The sequence below is a fragment of the Platichthys flesus genome, chromosome 18, assembly GCF_949316205.1.
Source record: "Platichthys flesus chromosome 18, fPlaFle2.1, whole genome shotgun sequence".
NCBI lineage: Eukaryota > Metazoa > Chordata > Actinopteri > Pleuronectiformes > Pleuronectidae > Platichthys > Platichthys flesus.
Window position 1 is genome coordinate 17,480,235 of NC_084962.1, and position 20,050 is coordinate 17,500,284.

Consider the following 20,050-nt stretch of genomic DNA (forward strand, 5'->3'; position numbering starts at 1 on the left):
ATAAAAGAATGTTAATTGTACATTTGGTCACAAAGGTTAACTAGAGTTCACTGTCCAGTGTATTCACAGCTAGAACAAGTCATCTTACAGTTGCACCACACATGTATTTCATTTCCTCTCAGTGGAGGCGGCCTGGATTTCCAGGAGAATTATGGCAGTGTGCAGAGTAGCTGTCTGTTCCATCTGTGTGGTTCCACAGATTCATTTGATTTGACCTGGTTTGTGATCATTACTCATGACTATCAACTTTAATATTTCGCTTCCCACCAGATATCACCAATCCAGTAATTATCTCGTTAGGCCCGACTCAAGGCGGTATGGTTTGACAGATGTGACACACACAATCTATATGACCAGGGCTTGATGTGATTGAGAGCCTAATTGAACCAGATCCGCCACAGACAAATTCATGTATATGGAAATATGACCTAGTTAGGTAGTATTATCAAAAATAGACAAAAAATTGACAAATTCCTTCTAAGGAAGTAAATGTTTCATGTGAGGCTTTAAGAACTATGGAATATTTATTATAGCCATGTCAATCGTTTTGATAGAAACAAAACGCAACCTCTGTTTAGCAGATGTGATAAGCAACATGCACATTAATTCAATACCTCATGTTATCTGCATCATTCAATCAGACAAATGCTGACACACCTCACTTTGTGATCAATTAACTCCCCTGACATCAATATACTGCAGAAACCCTGCAATTGTAAACAAAATTGTACTGTATGTACTAAAAATCCTTTTAAATGATATGCTGTTCTGAGCTGCCAACAAAAAAAGTTCCAAAAAGTCAGATATAGTCATAATATTTTGAATTCCTAAATGCCTGTCATAATAAACTAAGTACGTAACCCTCCATTTCTTCTAAACCCATTTGTATCTTGTCTTATTTAACTTGTCAGCTTCACTGCTTTATCTGCATACGCCAGACTGTTGGTTCAGACTGCCGACCTGGACCTTGAACTTTTATGTAGTCTTTTTCTGCATGATGGGATTCAGCCCTAATGAGGTCCGCTAATGGTCTGTGCATGTCAGTCTGGGAGAAGCCTTCCACTCAATCTGGAACACGTGTACATATTCCCTCAGTATGCACTCGCCCTTTTTATCACTATCTGCAGTAAACTGTTAACATGCAATGGAAGTTAGTATTTAAACTTAAATGAGACACAAAGTCCAGTAACTATGTGGACAATCTCACCAGTTATCCACTGGGACACCGGTGGTGACTGCTGCTGCATCGTCTGACTTAGATTAGCTTAGCAAGGCTTCATTCTCCCAGGAACTTATCCATTAGCTATGCTCTCTATCACTAGTTAATGAATGTGAGTCCCTTCTCACCACATTTAGAAAGCATAGCCGCAGTCTCATGACAACAAGGGGAGTTAAATATGAAACCACACTCTACACTTTTGACAGTTTTGTCAAGAGTTTTGAAATGTCAATCATAAACTGGTTGTTCGGCTAGCAAGATAAACTAATAGAAATTCAGAACTCTTTCAATTACTTATTGATCACGACAACTATAAAAGTACTGCATAATTAATCAAGCTTGTCTGGGGAGGTAGAGAAAAGTTGCTGCAATGACAGCTTGAGCAAGGACTGTGACAGACTGAAGAACTGCGTCGGAAAAATAACTACAAGGGGGCTTGCAGACCATTCCTTCACCAAAGCTAAATGTGGATATCGCCCAAACTAACAAAGAAAGAAACACAGATTTCAACATATCATGACTATTCAGACAAGTACACTGACAGATGCTCAGTGCTATGAGATGGTAGGGGGTATCAGTCGAGTTTCAGAAGGAGAGCAGACAGATAACAGGTTCTAGAGAGCAGAGAGAGAAAAAGACAAGGTAAGAAAATGAAGGGAACAAAACAGGTCAGTGCTGATGAAGCCATAGAGTGGGCTGGCAGTGGTGCTCATGTCTGAGGCCAATGTTTCAAGCGAATTCAGATGCGTTAACTCCAACCCCTGCTGCTACACACAGGGCCGATGACGGAAGAGACTGACAAAGAAGGAGACAATGAATTAACACGTATCAAACACATATTTGAACCTCTAGGCTTCACGTTACCTTGGATTTAAAGACAACGTCCCACTGATTAAGTCAAGCATCAATTTAGAATTCAATCTTACATAAAGATAAACTTAAGTTGGCTAATAAAAAGACATTCTTACTGCACATTTGTGGCATGTTTCAGCCATTAGCCTTCCAATATGACAAAGACAAGGGCTGTGATCAAGGGAAATATGGTCTTTGGCTAGATTTTCTAGGAGACAGCCTGACAGTCCAAATCATGCTGTGGTAAACTGGATTCAGACAGAGCATTAGCTCAAGTTGCAGCCTCGTAAAACAGACAATGTCCAGATGTCTGGCAGGACACACAAGAACGCAGAGGACGGTTTAAGGAGATAGCTCTGGGCCCAGTCAGCTACTGGTAGCAATACTTCCATTCAAATGTACCAAATAATTCAAAGGGATTCTATTCTGAATGTTTTTAAAGGATGAGGTGTCAATGAGTGCTCAGATTCAAGCAAATGCATCAAAGCTGAAGCGGTTGAACCTGACCTGAGAGGCTTACAGCCAGACGGGACCACCCTAAAAGGACAGTTTAGTTCTTTTAAGTTATTTTCTTACTTTTCTAAATGAATACCTGTCATGAGAACTTATTTTTTGTATTTATGAATGGTCCTGGGGGTCGCATACGGCCTGGAGGCTGAACGTTTCCCACCCCTGTGCTAAAGGGATGAAAAAAAGTCTCTATTTGTGTTGTTGAGGAGATATTATCTCTGGCGAAAGAATGTGAAGCTGTGGAACTCGAGTGAGCAGTGCATAGATCCAATTTTATTTAGTCTATCCCTGCTGAATAGCTAACATTAACATCTGTTATCCAGACATCAGGCTGAGGTCCTGACACCCTATTAAGTGGTACAGGTTTGTAATCAACTCTTTTTTCGCAGGCAGGCTTTAAAAATATAGTTGTGTCCTTATTAGTTGTTTTTGCATTGGTGAGGTAGGAAGTTAATCTTTTATAGATGGTTGTATAAGGAGAAATGTGTTTACAACTTTGTCAACATGTGAACTTTACTGACATTTATATTCATTGACACAAGAGTGGTGCTGTTAATATCCAGTCCTATAATCTGGACAAATCACATCTTAGTCTTGGTCTTATCTTGTAAATTGTGACATTCCGAGCATAGGTTATCAAACTGTCGATAATATTGGCTTATAGGAGCCGTACTTACATAGCAATATTAGCAGTACTAATACTTAACCTTTCAGGTCTGTATTTTTTTACTTTTCTGTCTGAAAGCCCCAGATGCACCTCATATATCCTCAAAATCCACACCTTTTTTCACAGCCCATAAAAATACCAACCTCACACCCCTTAAGCAGAAAATCCCCCCCATTATAGGAGTGAGTCTATAAAGTGTGGGAAAGGCCATGACACGCAGAGGGAGTGAAGGAGCTCAATGAAGCCACAAGAAGGTGTTCGCGGAAGCTCAGAGAATATATGGAAACTCATCGAGCATCAAATTCTCTCTGGATTTGATTTCAAAGACATTTCGAAGCCACTACCAGCCGGCATGTGCAGCTTTGTTCCTCTGCCACCTATCCTCACTTTCAGCCCATTCTACATCAATTGTCATATTTTTGGCTGAAATTCTCCAATGGGACTCAGCTGCCTGCTTTTCACATTCCTCAGTCATGGGGATATAAGCTCCAGTTTTCCTCTCGCCCACTCCTCAACCCTGTGGAAAACCGGGAAACAGGTTTGAGGAGCCGCTGTGTCAAATCTATTTGTCGGGTAAATCTTCTTCAGGATGGGGCCTGGATTAGGCCAGCTTTTAGCTGCTGCTATTCAGCTAAAATGTGTGTGTGTCTGTTTCTGTGTCTGCGCTTCCACTGACAGCCAGTGAGCTTTGTCGAGAAGCTCCGGACTTGCCAGGGGAAATTCACCCAATGTACACAAAACCTTTACTTTAATCACGCTCATGACTGTTAACATCTGAGTTTCCATGCAGCTTTGTGTAATTAGTATTAATTAGAAGAGTACTCAAGAGAGGAAGGGTTAAGTGTCATATCGGTATTGTGGTGTTACAGCCAAGTATCACTGTGGAAAGCATGTGTTTGCCTGAAAAAGCAAAGGAATCCTCCGTGAGAAGAAGAGAGATGAGAAAATGTGGCAAGGAGGAAAAATCATGACCGAATAAGTGGATCCTCTGCTACAACAGTAAATCACACCAGACCTGAAGTCGACCAGAGACAGAGAGAGGGGGGGGGAAGTGAACTTGAGAGAGGAACAGAAGAGGCAAAAGTATAAAGAGAACAAAATTGGAGTAAAAAGAGGGGTTGAGGATCCAAGAGGATGCTACTGAAGGAAATATCAAAGATAAGGTGAGACATAATAGAAGATGTTGAAGAGCGACAGAAAGGTAGAGTCCCATCTTAAGTTCAACTGGAAAAACCTTCCCCTCCTGCTCCAGACTGCGATATTTCTGAACTTCACAGTGAAGAAAAGGAAAAGCACAAATATCAAAGATTCAGTTGACCAGGGACGTGTGTGTAACATCTGTGCTCATAAGTGCATGTGCCTTTGCTCTGTCTCAAAATGCCACCTGCACCTCCTGATACAGACCCAGGGCGGCATTAACATTTCGTTTTTGCGGTAAACGCTGCGCTTCAAAAAAAGAAAACGTTTAACTCTTCAGCACCTTTGTGTAACCGCAGTCTGGCAAAATACAAGCTCCCACAAGTGTGTAACTCCTGTGTGTGTTTGTGTAGGTCTGTGTGGTGCCTATTAGGAACGCAGTGTGGTAAAAGCTTAATAATGAAAGCTATAAATCACAGCTACTACATCCCAGGCCTCAAAGCTCATAAACACCAACCCACAACAGCCTGACAAGAAAAATATGCTTTTTTTAGTTTCTTCTCTGTCTTTTCCTTCTCGTTCACACTATGAATCACAGCAGTGCAAGAGGTAGCAATGGAACAGCCATGGAACAGCCAAGTCACCACAAAGACTCTTCCAGGGTGATTTAGCAAGATATTTTCTCACCTTAGACCCAACTTGAAATATATGCTATTGAGAAATATGCAAGAATACATTCACATTGCAAGGTGGCCCATGATGTATTTCATAAAAAAGTCCGTAAGCCTCCAGACTTTGTAGTGTTTTGGAACCTGATGCTTTGTTTGTTTGCATGTAATATTACATAAAGCTGTTTGTAATTGAATGCCAGAGCACTCAAGTTTGCATAGGAAATAATTCTGTACCCCTGATCTCTGATATGATAAGATATCCTTCTTATTGTTTTGAATAAAATTAAGTATTGTCTGCAAACGTGGTATTTCATAGGATATGTCAAGAAATCTTGAGATGCTGCAAGCCAGAAAAGAGTTCAGATTTACCAATAGCCTTGGCACTGACAAACAGCTTATAAACAAGAATAAGTGCTCTAACAGTGATATCCATAAAAGACGTAGGGAAGAAATCATATGCAAATGCTTTTTAATCCTGACATCTGAAGACAGAATCCCAGCACTTAAAGCAATTAGTGCAGAATCTTGTTCTCACTCTTCTCTTTGTTGTGCTGACACTCTAAATAACCTGAAAGTACCAGACACAGTCCCAAGGAGCTTCATTAACAGGCAAAGCCCAAAACATTGTCTGACAAGTTCTGACGGCTCAAGTTTAAGCACGGTAGATTCACTGGTCATCATTAATAATAAATCAAGCCCGCCCAAAGCAAGATATTTCATGCTATGAATAAAAAAATGTAATGTTAGCAAACCTAAGTAACTGAAAAATCTTAGGTTAAGCTTTGATTGTACACTATGAGGCAACAATAAGAAGTCCAGTAATCCTAACCTGAGATATAGAAATAATTCCTAAACATCTTCTCAACCTTTTATCCTCATGTAGACGCTGAACTCTTTACATTTTTGCTAGATTGTAAAGATTGGAACTGCTGTTAATGCTAATGTTGGCTATGCAGCAGTGGCAAATACTAACATGAAGCACCTTTTAGGATTGTTAGAAACTTAACCCTGCACGTTTCTCAGGCACATGGTAGGCGAATCAGTGAAGCAGAAAATCTGCTCTTGTATTGATTAGTCCTAATCCAACTGAGAGGCAAACACAGTGAGGCCATCAGTCACAAGGGGAGGAGCGAGATTGACAAGTGCATGTTTGATGGCCATGAGAAACAGTATGCAGGGGTTCCTGGGTAATCACTGTTATGAGGAATGGGAGCAGTGAGGGACAGGGCTCCAGACAGCAAGCTCTGTGACACTTTGACAGATATGAGGCTTTGTACCTCCCCAAGGGGCAGAGGCTTTTGTGTGAAAGGCCTACTGCTAACTTCTATGCAATGCCCTCAGCTCACAACTAAAGAAAAGGTCAGGACATTGCTTGACTACAGGCATCTGGGGCTTTTCCTAGCCAAACAAAACAATTGAACGTGGGGGTGGGACTTCTTGAGGTCCATTTTCCCTGGCTCTCACTGGCACTCTAAAACTTCTACCACTCTTTACTAAACCTATCTACTTGCTTCCATTTACCGAAAATGCCTTTCCATTTCTTCCTAACTGTTACCAGCCTACACTAAATTGTCTTTCAGTTCGATCTTTCTTCCTAGCCCTTCATATCTATGCCTTCTTCTAAGAGCTTTGAGGAAGACCTTAAAGTGCAGACAGACAGTGCCAGAAGCAAAGTTTTAACTTTTTGCACTAGAGGAAACCCAAGGGTGCCTACCAATCCCCACCATGCTCCATGTGAGCCCAGTCAGAGCTGCCATCGATGGATAGAGTCAACCTATGTGGACGCAAACAAAACACTGACTTCCTCCTCAGACAGTCAGAGCTTACCAGATTGCTGCTACACAATTTCATTCATCCATCAATCTCCTCATACCCAGAGCCAGAGGCCTGACTGTGTGGTCCCTTCATTTTTCATTTTAGATTTAACGCAACCTCAACGTAGATAAATGGTGTCCAATGATGTGATATACTGCCATTGAAATAAAAGCAATGTGACCAATCTGGCTTCAAAAATTGATTTAAAAATCACATAACATATTAATCAATTAAACAACAAAGACACTAGGCACAGATATAAATTCATAATATGGTTTTGTGCAAGTTGGAGAATTTGCTCAAAATCGAATTTCTACATGTACATGTTAGAAAACCTTGGTTTGTCAGTATGTATAGTTGTGATGCCATATCAAAGAAACAGAGTTCCAGCTGCAACACAGACGCCTCTTCCTTTAATTACGAAGGTCTGGGAGGACAACATGATGAGCTTTTAATGACTCTTTTAATACTGGCTTTTTAAATAAAGCTTGCAGGATGATAGCCTACTCCCAGTAAGGCACATGCATTATTCAGTTTTTATTTGAGCTTTATACTACTTGCAGAGTTTGCTAAAAGAAACAACCCCAGCCGGCTGGGAAATTTAACAGTAACTGAATTGTCACAGAAGTTCCTGTGCACAATCACTGGGTAACACGTTGACAACAAGAGGGGAGAAGATGGTGTTCATCGGTGTTACATAGTGAAAGCTGTCCTTTTTGTACAGAACATGAAGAAAGGTTATTTCTCTTGAGTGCGTTGCTCAACTTATAACTGTCTGTGAGAATAAAGAAGAAGAAGAATGGCTCCTAATTACCGTTGTTAGGACCCTGCATTATCATTACACTCCGAGGTTCCTGATAACACAACAACTGTGCTGCCATAGCAACACAGTGCCAGTGGAGAGAAGATGGCAAAGACGTTTCAATTTCCCTCCGTTCCACATAAACTACATGTGATCAGTGTCATCAGTCAATCTGTTAATCAACCCGTCCCCTAATCGTGAACCTGCTCTGATGAGCCCAGGTGGACACATCACTCCGCTCGCCGGGCACCACTTCACCCATGGGCTAAACGAGACGGCACAGCTGGGCTCAGCTGATATTATGTAACGCAGCACCACCCCCGCAGGCCCTGTTCACACCACCCCTCTCCTCCTACTCTGCCTCCCACTAGTGCACCATTGGCTATTTGCAGGCAGAGGTGCATTGTGAGACAAGAGTGCTTCAGTACTGACACAACCTGTGGGGATATGTGTGGAGGATTGAGCTTTGGAAAACTAAAAAATGTAAGATAAAGTCCACCGTCTAATGTTAGGCAGTCCAACAATATCAGGCAAGAGGCCATTTGGGTCCATACTTATTTTTCCCCACAGCCTCTGTTTTTTAAATTCATTGAAGTAAATAAAATGTAAGGTAGCCTACTTGAAAGATATTCCCTTCAGTGGATTATTACATTATAAGCATGTAATTACTTGGCTCAACTCCTAACATACAGCTTTAAATATCCCTAAAATTGCTTATTAGATTCCAGGATGTATCCATCACTGGATCCCATCGCTGATTCTACCTTTACTTCTTAGCACAAATTTGGTTACTATGCAATAGTTGCCAAAAGTGGAATTGCACCCGTTGCCTGGCAACATTAGCTTATTGAATCCCATATCAGGAAGCGATGAGAACCAGCGGTGCTTTGAGCTACAACCCTCTAGATGCTCTTCTCATCTCGGGGACAGACTGTGATGTCCAAGGACAATGATGCTATTCAAGTAATCTGATATCCCATTTTATATGTGCAGCTGGCTTTGTACAAATCGACAACGTAATCCCAAACACAGGCACAAATGTGATGCACTTTAATTCATGGATCAACAGCATCCCCTTGACAGCTTTCTAACTTCAGTCAATTTGATATTTTGGTGAAAGGCTGATACGAACTCACTCGCGGGAAAAACCAGCGCAAGAAAGTCTGCTTCAAACCAGTTTATCAAGGATGAGACATAAAACAACAATAAAAGAGGCAGTTTGAGGCGAGTCCCTTCATTTAACCTGTGCCCCCCCCCCACTGAGTGCTTTAAAGAGGTGTTAAAAGGGCTCAGGGAATCATTCATAAACACCCCCCCATGAGCCCTCATGGAAGCTTTACTTTCTAACTGGTATGCTGTTATTAGAAAGTACCGCTAGAGCACTCAACTGCACTAGTTGCTTCTTACTGAAAAGAAAAGCAGCAGTTTGCTTAAGCTCGCCTGTGTCATATCCATAAACCAGTGATCGAGCTTTCCTCCTCGCAGCTGGAGAGACCCGGCAGAGGCATTCTCCAGGAGTTGTCAGAATGCCACGGGGATTGGATCAAAGCGCTATGTGGTCAAAATGCCTCCGATGACGATTTAGAGCTTCCCACACGATGTGAGTGACTGGGTAACGAGGCAGCAGGAGTTTGAGTTCATGGTGACAGGGAAAGGATGTGGAGGAATCGGAGGTGGCAGAAGAAGTGTTTGCTATGAAGGTTTTTTCTGAAAGACAAGGTCACCGTCACTGACTTCCTGAGTGTTTTCTGAAGGACTGAAGGTTACTGGAAGGAATCTATTAAAACGACAAAAGGAGTGGGTCTTTGAGGAAAAAAATAAACCATAGGAAATATCAACGTCAATAAGCAATATGGCAAAATTTCACCTTCTAATCTATAGAGTGAGAGAGGTTAGGACTTCATTTACTGACAGACAACAGGAACCAGGCCCATTGAAGTTGGTTCCTCTGCAACAATGTGTCCCAACAGTGTGTAGCACCTCCAACCTCGCTTCTCCAAATAATCATTAACCAGTTCCACCCTGGGTAAATACTACCAACCTCTGTAAACTACAAGGTAAACACACAACTCAGTGATGGGGACATGAACACACACATACACAGTTTACAGAGTGAGGGGGGGGGTTGTGGAGAACGCAGATTCATTGTTCTTCCGCATGTTGAGCTTAGATGGAAGTTGTAATCGATGAAGTCATCCCTATTGTGTACACACAGCATTCCTCTACGTGCCATTGAACAACCAGCTAAAAGCAGGATGCATTGAGCCTGTAATGAAAAGACTGATGCACTTCTTGGTCTTTGCAAAGCCATTAAAAGAAACTGTACTCTTGATTTCCAAGGCAATCACCTCACACGCCAAAACACCCCCCCTCTTGGATGAGCTCAGAGAGCAAAGAGGTTGCAATGAGCACTCCAGTTCATGACAGGCCACCTTCCTGTTTTGGTTTCTGCTTCCACCACCTGCAGGCCAGATGTTTTGTGGCTGGGCATTGTGACCTAATTTTTCTGGTTTAAGGGAAATTGGTCTATGGTTCCATTTGAGCTAGTCCGATCTTCTAGCCCAGTTTATCTCGGTCTCTTGAATAGGGATTGGAATCAATAAGAGTTATGACTGAAACAATTAGCCCTTTAACTGATTATGATCAATAATTTAAACAGCGTAATGCAAAATATTAACTGGTTCCAGTTTCTAAAATATAAAAATGTGTTGGTTTCATTTGTTTTATCTAATGTGTATTGATATAAATCAAATGTTTGGCCTGCCAGGGATGAAAACATCAGTTTTCAGTATTCTCAGGCATTTCACAGAAGAAAGCAATGAGTCAACAAAAATGATCTCCTACCTAGTAACAGCATAATCTCTTGGTTTCTGTCAGTGTGTGGATCTGCTAAGCAGGAAGTATGAGAGTTCAGCCAAAAGCTGTTGCTGCTTTGAGTAAATCATGACAGATTTACGAGTTTACCACCCCTGGCACACTTGAGGTCCTCCTTGGAAACCACAAAAACACCAGCAAGATGTCTCTCATTATAAGGATCATTCCTCCTTGGCACAATGAGAGCGTGACAGAGCTTTATATAACATATTGATGAAATGAAGGTGCTGTTACTAAGTATCTAGCCCTATTTTCATTTCACCGTTTTTCCTGACTTGAATATTTGCCAAATACAGAAACCACACTGTTTTGTACAATAAGGCTGTTATACCACCAGTAATCAGCCGAGATACAGATACGCATTAGGTATTTATTAATTATATTTATTACTACATAAACAATTATAAACACAAACATGAACCCTGAGTAGCTCGTGGATAACAGCACATGAATCACTATTTGCAAACCAGCCGCAGCAGTTGAGCTAAAGCAAGAAAAATCCATCCATCTATTTTCTGTTACTCTTTCCAAGGTCATGGGTGGCTTCAGCCTTTGCAATGCATTGGGCGCCTGTGCAGTGCATGCTGGGGGACTTTTATTTACAGTGCTGTATTCAAGTCAGTTTTTGATACTGACCTAGGATGATGAACGTTGATTTATAATCAATATATTTTTTTAATAGAATTTCTAATTATATGCTTTTGACAGAGGTTTTAATTAAACTATATCTCTGCCTGAAATGTCGTTTCCAGTATTTCAACCCCTCCCAGGCAGAAGTATTACCAGGAACGTCAACATGGCCACAGGGTTATCTGTTTGGTTTGTGCTTAGTGGGGCGTTACAGACAAAGAAAATAATTCAAACTGACAATGAAATCAGAGTCTGTCGATAACAGCACATTTAATGAATCAATTTCAAGGCTGGGAAAAAACTTTATTACTAAAAGAACAGTTTTTTTTTCTCTGAACCCAGCGGCAGATCTGAAATTTGTGGTTTGACAAAGAAAAAGAAAATGTCCCCTTTTATGTTTTACTCAAATAAAACAGGCAGTTGCCTTGAGTATGGACTGCTTTTGATCAAAAAAGAAAACTTACAATAAAAAGATGACAGCTTTCTCAGCTTCATGTGGTAAGATTAGAGAGGCACCTCCATTCAGCAGTAATTAACAATGACAAGGATGTGTCTTCCTTCAATCCTGCGCCTCTGCTTCCTCTACTTGTGTCGTCAGAGAAGGTTTCCCTGCAGCGGCACATGAGAAAGCAGGGGACTGTCAAGGAAGTTCCCCTTTTGACCCGTAAAGTCTGGTTTATACTTCTGCATAACTTGTATAGTTAGAACCTAAAGCGTTGTGAGCATCTATATATACATTTATGGATACATTTTGTGCTATTTTGTGTGTAGAAGCAGGCAAAGAGTACAAGACAAGACACATATCCGGTGTCAATTCAATGCAGAAATATGAAGATCCAATGAAACAAACTTACATTTTTACTTATTTGCCAGATTCTAATCTTGTCTGAGTTTAATTACTACTCAACTAAGTTTTAAAACCTCCAGACTGAAATGTCCTTTTTTATAATTTCAGAAAGCTCAGAGATTTCTCAGCCATACTTATCCTGCATGAATAAATTATTCAGTGATTCAAGATGATGATCTTATTTTTGGTGCATTTTACTTTTTCAATGATAAGTGTTGGAGTAATGCAGACTCTCTGGACTCCCACAAGGAAGAAAAACTGCAGGTTGCATGGGTACATCTGTACAACAGTGACAAGCATCATATAGATGTTGTGGTATTCATCAACGATAAACCAAATCAAATCCTACATGATTTGTAGAAGGTATAGGGATGAGATTTTGAGTTTCTACTCAAGTTAGTAAGTGGATTGTAAATATCGGTCATGTTCAATGGTTTGTAGGATTGTTCAGGGTGGCAAAATTAAACTAGGTGCTTGATAATTAACAGAACATCAACTGAGGACAATCAAACGCTTGTGTGAAGTTAATCAGCAGCTAGTTGTAGGAATACGAGTACCCTTCTACACATTCATTCACAGCTTACAGCCTAATTGTGATGTGAAAAAGCTACTGAAGTTCACAACATTCTTGTCTTCAGGTGTGTTTCCCCAACAATTCATTAGTTTGTATTTCTGGGTTTTGTATTAAACAAATTCTAACTATTTTTCATTGCACCCCACAGAACTCAGTGTGAATGCAGTGTAAAGGGAATTTTTAACCTGACACTAAGCTATTGGTGCACACAATTTCAAAGAATAAGTTGTCTAGTTGGCCATGTTCAACCTATTTTAGCTCAAGGTCAACTAATAATATGAGAAGGCCGACAAACAAGCTGCATACACAGAGGGTGTTTCGGGCTTCACATAAAACAAGGATGGAGCTTTGGTTGAGATGAAAATCAGTGTCCTTCTCCTGACTTCATCAGAATCTCAGCTACAAGGTGTCCTGAGCTCAGGTCACTTCTACCACAGAGTCAAAAAAAAATTATCTTTTCATCTTTCATAAAACAGGATTTTTCTCACACTATTCTACAAAGCAAAAGTCTACTCCTATCTGGCCGAAGCTTTGCCGACTGGAGGCCATTACTGTCAAACTCAGATTGTAGTATGCGTTCGTTCCAGACTTTGCTCCTGACACCACTTTACAACCAGTTTAGGCGGACCTGGATTTAAAGCTTTCAGTGTGGTGGACTATTTGACATTGTTGCCATGGCTTCTGCCGATGGTTTCAGACATTTGTACCGACTGTTGCTGTCAGCTGCCAAGAGCTTCTGACAGCAAGTACTGTATTTGTTCTCTAAATTCAGCAATCCAAAGATATTTGATGTTTACGCTAATGTGACTGCATGTTGTGTTGTTCATGTGGAGACAGAGGTAGCCACCATGATGAACTATCCAGAATGACCACAGCAGGTTTGGTGTTGTGTAGAGAATAATTTCTGCGTTGGAACTGATAGTACATTGTATTCTGTTACACTACACACATTGGTTTCAGGTCGGTGCTTCACATACAAAATGGTTCACGCTGTACAAAACAAGAGCCAGACAGAGACGTGCAATATTTGTGTCCATTACTAAGGGATGATTACTGTTGTAAATGATTAAGATGACTTGTTCTCTTACTACATCTGAAGGAAAGGGTGTTTGCAACAAGCATTCAATACATTGGAGTTAAGTGTAGGATGAAGAATAAGCTCAAGTTACTCAATATTAATTCTACTAAAACTAATTGCCCCAGGATGTGTGAGAAACTCAATCAAATTACATCTCGGGTGATGAAATAGCCAGGTAATTTGTTGACAAATAGCTTGATTAAATTTAGGTGGCAGTGCCACTCTCTCACACCAATCTTTCCCATAATGCCACAGGAGACATAGCAGCAATTAACAAATCTAACAGGATGAGTAAAGCACTTCTATCACTAGTACCAGCCCAGACACCGAACAAGAGTAGCAACATCTTCATAGTCATCAAGGGAGACAGAAATCTGAGAGCTCTGTCTGCTTGGAAACAGATGGCGAGGCAGTTGGTGGGAATTCGGGTTCCTATACAAGTCTCGTGCTCGCTCGCATTCCTCCGATGTCACCGTGGAGTCAGAGAGAGGAGGATTTGAGAACATCTTGAGAGAGAGTGATCATACACAATCCAATGTGTAATGTGCGATAATGAGCACACTGCACCTGTGTTTTGTTACCTCGTGGTCGTTTCAAAACTGATGACAACTACTTAGTCACGCAGTCATACTCGACTTACTGTGAAAACATCTGCTGAGAAGAGCTTACGACTCGACATGCATCTGATTCGACTCAGTGAAGGTCCCAGCACTGAGGTGTAACATGGGACTTTGTTTGTTTGATAAATATATAATTAACACAACAACAAACTGTTTACAAATCGGGTTGAGCATCTCTGTGAATGACAAGAGTAGCGTTCAAGGCGAGGTGGGCCACACAAAACACCGACAATACCAACAAGGTTGAATCAATCAAACTGTTTCTGTTATCAAGAGGACAGCTGAATGAATGAGGAATTACAAACGGGATGAACTGAAAAACAGGATTTGCAGTTTACCGAAGTATTTAACCGGCAAATTTAGAACATTTGCCTTTACACACAGACTAGATGCACTAATCCATTATTTTGGTTGAGCCTCGTTTAAAAGTCATGAAATGTCCTTGTGTACTGGGGCAGAATGTTCCGATCAAATTGTCCTAATTTGGTATTTTTTGTCAACACTAAGCCACTAGTCAACGAGTCTTTCCAACAGAACCGAAATAAATGTCTCATAAAGGTCCTCTAGACAACTGTTTGCGCTGTTGTCTGGCATTGATTGCTCATCCTGGCTCATACTGTTTTTACTTTATACCTTTATACTCTTTTCATTTCTCGCTATTGCTGCCAGCATTTAAGCATTATTCCTATAATATCTAGGCTACTCACTCTCTCTCTCGCTCTCTCTCTCCCATCTGTACAGTATGTTCCCTGTGTTTACTTCTGCATGGATTAGCCTGCCTAGTCATTGTTTAATGGCGTTTTCCGAGATTTCCTTTGCTCGTCTGTCACAACTGAAACTGAAGCTTTTTTTCGTAATCCAAGATGCTTTCATGTGCTGTTATCCACTCTTAAAGCTTTAATTAGGAAGTTATTTCCCCGAGCAGAGAGTAGAAAATTGAAAAGAGAGGGGGATCCAGTACAAGGAAAATTTAGCCTTTAAGTGCCCTCACCTCAGGTGCAAAAGCTAAAATTAACCGCTTCTTCTTGTGCTCTAGCCCTTTCCTTCTCCAGCAGCTATGAAAGGCCCTGACATCAACAACTGAAAGCCTCAGTGGGGTTTCAGATTTATCCTCGGCTAAAGGCCCTGGATCAAAAGAGATCTGCAATTTCACATATCAGAGAAAACACCACAAAAGCTGTTTGTTAAATGAAAACAATATGCTGGCTTGCACTTTAAATTTGTCAGAGCACTCAGGCTTTCTGCAAGGGCTCCACTCAAGTCTTTAAACCGGATGCAGCATATGCCCATATCGCCCTCAAAGAACAGCAGCAACATCTGTGTGATTCTCCCTTTAGAACCTTTAGTTTCCAAGACACATTCTAATTATAAGACAACACTTCGGTGAGTCATAAAGCCTCACGGGACATGCATTTTAATTGTTTTTCAGCAGTTTCAGCCTAAAGAAGTTTTTTGAAGTCACAGTTCTATCACCCCGAGTGACAGAAGCAGAAATGAAGTTCAGAAGCTACTTGGATGAAAACAATGAGAACAACATATAGAATATGCAGACATAGAACAGGCCCGATGAACGACTAGGTGGCTCAGTCAGTGAGAGATGAGGAAGGAGGAGGATTTTAGCGTCACCACAAGCCAGATGTGTTTGAATTTACAAGACCAACCAGTACTGGGACAACAAAACCTTTACGGCCAAAACCACACTACTGGGTTTTGGTTTTAAAATAAATCACTGTTTCTACATTTGCACGTGCTGTCCACACTTTTACTTTCATTATTCAATTACCAGGAGTGAATTCGAAATGTTGTCAGTCCAAGAAAGATATCGTACTCTTCATCGCGGTTGTTTGTCATTCCTAGTATTTTCAGTGATAAGGCAAACCATTGCAGATTCTGCCCCAGTATGCGTGAATGGTTGAGTGATATGTATTTCCAGTGTCAGTATGGACGGGGATTATTACTGATGTGGAGCTAAAACGCTCGTGTGGACGGAGATTGTTTCAGTGTTAAAATTAAAACATGGATGTAGCCTTTGGCAGATGAGTCCACGCGTCAATAACTGTGTGTGTATGCGAATGTGTGTGTGTATGTGTGTGTGTGTGTGTGTGTGTGTGTATGTGTGTGAGAGAAAGAGAGACAGAGAGAACAATTGGGCAAGGAGGGGCTGAGGGAATCGATCCGCTGCACACAGATACGACACACAACGTTATGTCAGAGATCTTTTACGCCAGTATATGAACTGTAAACGAGTCATTATTAGGAAACACTGAAGTTACAGTAAAGAAACCTGCACAGCATTTGAGCGACATGGCCACCTTTAACATCTCTACGCAGGAAAAGCACTGATTTACTGGAGCCTCGCAGTTTTATTAAATCATTCTGCCCTGGAGTGTAATCTATTCACTCCTGAAGAGTATTTGTTGCTCTGGTATTCCTCAAGAGACAGCCCACCCCAAGACCTTATACAGAGGGGAACTCACATTCCAAACTCCTGCATTCAGAGAGACAGCAAAGAGGAGGAGGCGGAGGACAGAAAGAGAGAGAAAAAAGGCAAAGGAGAAATGAAGTAGAGACGAGGGGTTAGGGAGAGGGAAGGAGAGATAAGGTGAGCGATGTGGACGGAGATGATGAGAATGTCAGAGTCCTGGCATGCCTTCCGCAACAGGAAGGAAGATGAGAGGAAAAAGAAACCGTCAGTAACGAGAGAGGGGAGGAGGGAATCGTGGGAAGTGAGGAGTAAAGAAGAAGTGACAGAAGTGAGACAGAAGGAGGGCTGCAAGAAAGTAGCCGAGTGAAGGAGAGGTGGGCCCTTTGATAATCTATTAGCTGCCCATCAGCAGCCGCCACATTTTCCCTTTTCTCTTCACCCCACCCCCAAAATGTAATTAGACAGCTACATGTGTGAGAGAACATGCACGCCTCCACCTACACACAATCTATTTCAATAGCCTGCCTGATATTGTAAATGCGACACAGCGGCCAGATCCACTCAGCCTTGGCATTCACAGGCAGCTACGAGGGAGGGATGATGGCAGGAGATGTTTGACTGCTAACACATTAGAGGTTTTGGGGTTTGGTTTTATTTTTTTCCCAAAGCAAAGCAGACAAAGAAGTTACAACGTCGTGTCGGAGGGAACATACACCTAATGCTGCTGTTGTGATTCAAGCTGTGAATATGAACCCACCATGGCCACCCCAGTGAATAGAGACGAGAGCTCTTTGAAGCGTCCATTTAGGACTCGTCAATGCAGGGAGCCGAGTTGGTCTCTGTGTGTGTACCCAAGCCCCCTGAAGGGTTGAAGCTGGTAGCCAGAGGACAGACTCCACAGGTGGAGATGGCAGCAATAACAGAATACAGAGCAGCTACAGGGGGTCTACTCACAATAAAAAACCCTCTCAGGGTGTCATTAGTGGAAGAGGACACAAGAATGGACCAATAAACCTGCAAAGAATCCAACTTTAGCGAGTGTTGGGAGTTGTCTCATTTGGGTTTCCCCCCTCAGACTCTAGTTCCCTCATTCTATGGTTAAATCCCTTGATGATCAAAGGGGTTCGTGCCACCTTCATGGGTTTGAGTGAAGCACTGGTACATCACCACTCACATCTGACATGACAACACAGACGGCCATTTTGATTAATGAGACAGGTGTTGACATGACACTTGAGAGGAAACACTGCTTTAACTTGATTTAATTGGATTTGCTGCAAGTGCCTCTGCGTGCACAGCTTTACCCACTCGTGGGTTATTGCTGCATTTTACAAAATCTACACCACCCAGATGCAGAATGAGAAAAGTCCTGAACTCTCTCCACGATCCCTGCTTGAATGAATCCACAGCTCACAGCTCTTTGGTCAAGTGCTGCAAAGCAAAAGGAAAACCTGCAAACGACGGATAACGTGCAGCACGAGCCAAGACTTGCAGAGGAGGGGGGGGGGCTGTATGGCTGTGACATCGATACATCACGTAGAAGATAAGGACATTTGGACAAGGTGAAAGATGGACCATCGAGAAGGGGACAGGAAGTCCTCAGGAGCAGCTAGCATCCCCAGTGACACGGGGGGGGGGGGGGTTCTGCGAAACTAAACAACAATTAGCTTGGACGTGATTTCCATCTTTCTGCGAGGTTTCCTGTTTCTTTTAGGGGATTCTTCATTTTGAAACACACCATGGGGGGAGAGGAGAGGAGGGGGGGCAGATGTTGGCTGGAAGGCTCAGCGACCTGTTAAGCTAACGATGGAGCTGCTCGTTAAACAAATTCAATCAGATGTTAGCTTACATTTAAAGATACATCTACACGCAACATATGTTTACGTTACGTGCGCAAACCCCTGGCTCCTCTATGAAACTTCTTTTTTTTTTCCCCACCGGAGTTTTTCTTTCTTTTTTATACCTGATATATTCACGAGCGTTAACCGTCAAAATTAAAAACCCACTACGCAGATCATAAACCAGCCAGTAACTAGCGGGCTGCTCCTGGGTGTGATGCGGGGACTAACGGGGCTTGACACCGGGAGGAGAGCAGCACTCACCTCCGGGAATCTGCTGTCGGCGGCGGGCACCGGAGGGAGAAACCACCGCTGTCGCTGCTCCGTCACCTGCGTTCACGAGCCGCCGCGGCCCGGCAGCCACACGGACAAGAACCGGGGGTGTAAAAGAGACCGAGCTGGAATACTACCTCCGTGCGTGGCGCTTTGCCGCTCGAGTCCCGGTGCTGTCAGCTCCCCGCCTCGCTCCTCCGGTCTCCGGTTGGTCCGGAGCGAGAAGTTCAGCTCATCCGAAAAGTTGCGGCTGCTCGCTCCGCCTCGCCGCCGCGCTGACGTCACCGCCTCTCCTCCGGCGCCGCTCTCGCGAGACGACGCGAGCCCGCCGGTTGAGGTAGTCTCGCGAGAGGAGGGAGAGGAAGAGAGGATTTGAAGGATGGAGGAGAGAGAGAGAGAGAGAGAGAGAGAGAGAGAGAGAGAGAGAGAGAGAGAGAGAGAGAGAGAGAGAGAAAGAAAGAAAGGTGAAGGGAGGGAAGAGAGGAGAGGGACGAAAAGAGAAGAAACGGAAGAGAGGAGAGGAGGCGGAAGAGAGGAAAAGAGAGGGAAGAGAGGAGAGGAGAAGAGAGGGAGGAGAACACAGTCAGGCTGCAAGTACAAGGCCATAGGGTTGCAGGTCTGGTTGTGGATGATCACTGCAGGATAAATAAATCTATCAATCAACCAATAAGTCAATATAAGATAAGATTAGATAAGATAATTTAGTTGGTCCCACAATGTGTTTGCAATGTTACAGAATGAGTCAAAAATATATATTTTAGAATATAGACAAATATGAATGGGATAAAAGTGAATTTATACAGTGTAAAAACAGGAACAATATATGCAGTGTGAGAGTTAAAATACAGTGAATGGATTGCAAATCACAATCAATCCACAAAATCACCAAATCAATCATTATTTAAGTTGTCAAAATACTGGACCTTTAATGTGATTCAATCTGGAAGAAATTAAAAATATGCTCAAATGTAGTTTCAAAAGAGATTATAATATATACCAAATAACAAGAGTATAGAAGATGTTTTGTAAAACATGTTAAAATGATGTTTAAAAGGAAAGGAAATTCAACTCTTTTTAAAGATTCTCCAACAATGAAAAGTTGATATAAGCATCAGTGAGTTTCTTTGAATTAAAATGTGTATCGAGCCTTCATATCTGTTATAAACATAAAACACATCCTACATGCCAGAAGAATCCTGAGTCTCAAGAACATACATG

General features: G+C 42.0%; 1 protein-coding gene across 1 annotated transcript in view; it reads right to left on the reverse strand.

The window, feature by feature from the left end:
* The window catches only part of sipa1l1 (signal-induced proliferation-associated 1 like 1), a 57,200-nt gene extending 38,117 nt beyond the window's left edge, over positions 1-19,083 (reverse strand). Inside the window, exon 1 of the mRNA XM_062411359.1 lies at positions 18,824-19,083. The gene's annotated coding sequence lies outside the window, so the exon portion shown is untranslated. The remainder of the gene's footprint in view (positions 1-18,823) is intronic.
* Positions 19,084-20,050: the final 967 nt, after the last annotated feature.